The sequence below is a fragment of the Aplysia californica genome, unplaced genomic scaffold (genome assembly GCF_000002075.1).
Source record: "Aplysia californica isolate F4 #8 unplaced genomic scaffold, AplCal3.0 scaffold00223, whole genome shotgun sequence".
NCBI lineage: Eukaryota > Metazoa > Mollusca > Gastropoda > Aplysiida > Aplysiidae > Aplysia > Aplysia californica.
This window is the reverse complement of record NW_004797493.1, coordinates 966,690-968,820: the sequence shown is the minus strand read 5'-3', so window position 1 is coordinate 968,820 and position 2,131 is coordinate 966,690. Positions and strand designations below refer to the sequence as shown.

Here is a 2,131-nt window from a genome sequence, read left to right as displayed (position 1 = left end):
CCAACGGAGGTACGTCCTTGAGCTTGTCCATTTGTCTGTCTGTGTGTCTGTTTGTCTTTTTGTTTGTTTGTTTGTTTGTCTATTTACTTGTTTTGGGCAGTCCTTTAGCTCAGTTGATATCAGGCTGGACTGTAGAGCAGACGGTCCTGGTTCGAGTTCGAGATCGGGGGTTACAATGTTTCTGTTCACATGGCCAATGAAAGTACCCCCTTTCGCTTGTTTGTTTGTTTACTTGTTTGTTTTTGTCTTTTCGTTCGTTCGTTCGTTTGTTTGTCTATTTACTTGTTTTGGACAGTCCGTTAGCTCAGTTGGTATCAGGCTGGACTGCGGAGCGGATGGTCCTGGTTCGAGATAGAGGGATGTGCGTGGTGTCTGTCAGCACGGCCAACAGAGATACGACCTTCAGCTTGTTCTTTTTGCCTAGTGCAATTGTGAGGTTGCAGGTTCGGGGTTCGAGCCACGGACCCGACGTTGTGTCCTTGGGAAAGGCACTTTACACACATTTTCCTCACTTCACCTAGGTGGGAATGGGTACCTGGCCATAGACAGCGAAAGATGTTGTTAGTATGTTAGAGTGTTAGCGCCTATAAACGGCTGCTTGCACTGTATGCTTCCCAGGAAGTTGAGGTTGTTTCAGAATGCTCTCAGCTGGGGTAATAATATAGATTGTGAAGCGCATAGAGCTTGCTGTTTAGCGGGGGCTTGCGCTCTACAAATGCCATCTATTATTATTTGTGGACCTGTTTGTTTGTTTGTCTATTTACTTGTTTTGGGCAGTCCGTTCGCTCAGTTGTTATCATGCTGGACTGCGGAGTGGATGGTCCTAGATGATGGTGATGATGATTGATGATGATGATGATGATGATGATGATGATGATGATGATGATGATGATGATGATGATGATGATGATGCAGCTTCTAATGATGATATTGATAATGATAATGATAATGATGATAGTGGTGCAGCTTCTAATGATGATAATGATGATCGTTATTTCCTCCATCCCCACAGCGTGCCGAAAGCCTCTCACCGGCCAGTCCTCCAGCTCTTGCTCCTGTGCTGTGGGTCGGACCTGTACCTTCACACCCGCCAACCCCATCATGGGTGAGTGTTGTTGTTGGTGGTGATTGTTGTTGTTGTTGTTGTTGTTGTTGTTGTTGGTGGTGGTGGTCGTTGTTACTGTTGTTGTCGCATTTGTCGTGGTGGGGGGGGGGGAGAGAGAGAGAGAGAGAGAGAGAGAGAGAGAGAGAGAGAGAGAGAGAGAGAGAGAGAGAGAGAGAGAGAGAGAGAGAGAGAGAGAGAGAGAGAGAGAGAGAGAGAGAGAGATAATTTGTCCAGATTAACGAATTTTTTCCTTTTGATGTTTAAAACATACTTTATTCATTCATTCATTTCAGATTTCCTTCATTAGACGTTCACTCATTCATTCATTTATGCATTCTCTATTTTTGTAACACAGGTACCTGCCAGTAATAGCAATATTACTATTTTTTATGACATCGGCTCATGCTCATCAATTGAACCGGAAGTAGTGATTGGACAGCAGACGAGGTGCAATGAGGCAAAAACGAAGACGGGAAATGAATTGTTTGACTTCTGCTACGTATTGAACGTCGTTTCCAGCTACCGGACGACCAGCATGGCACTAGGCGCCATCTGGTGGAATCGTCGTGTCTTAGACAAAAAATAAACAGTCAAACTGAAAACAACTAATCTTCGGAATCACTTTATTGTTTATTTATTATTCGTTGATTTATTTACTTTTTCGTTAAAAAAAACAAAATGATTACATGATTTCCTTTTCGATCCTCATCTATACAGTTTCACCATCTCTCTCTCCCTCTCTCTCTCTCTCACACACACACACACACACTCACACACACATAGGGAAAGCGAAAGGGATAGAAAGACAGGTTGATATATAGATATATGTAGAGAGAGAGAGAGAGAGAGAGAGAGAGAGAGAGAGAGAGAGAGAGAGAGAGAGAGAGAGAGAGAGAGAAAGAAAGAGAGGAGCAGAATAGAACATATCTAGGCGGGTGGTCGAAGGGTGCTACTTAACTGGTAGAAGGTCCTAATTCTTTACTTTTCCTTGTCTGTTGTTTCTGTTTATATAGACAATCTCATTAG

The 2,131-nt window shown here is 43.3% G+C and overlaps 1 long non-coding RNA gene across 1 annotated transcript; it reads left to right on the top strand.

Annotated features, from left to right (window-relative positions):
* The first annotated feature begins 1,013 nt into the window (after nt 1-1,013).
* LOC106011949 lies at nt 1,014-1,703 on the top strand. Its single transcript, XR_004858613.1, has 2 exons — nt 1,014-1,105; nt 1,461-1,703. It is a non-coding gene; the product is annotated as an uncharacterized LOC106011949 (long non-coding RNA).
* Nucleotides 1,704-2,131: the final 428 nt, after the last annotated feature.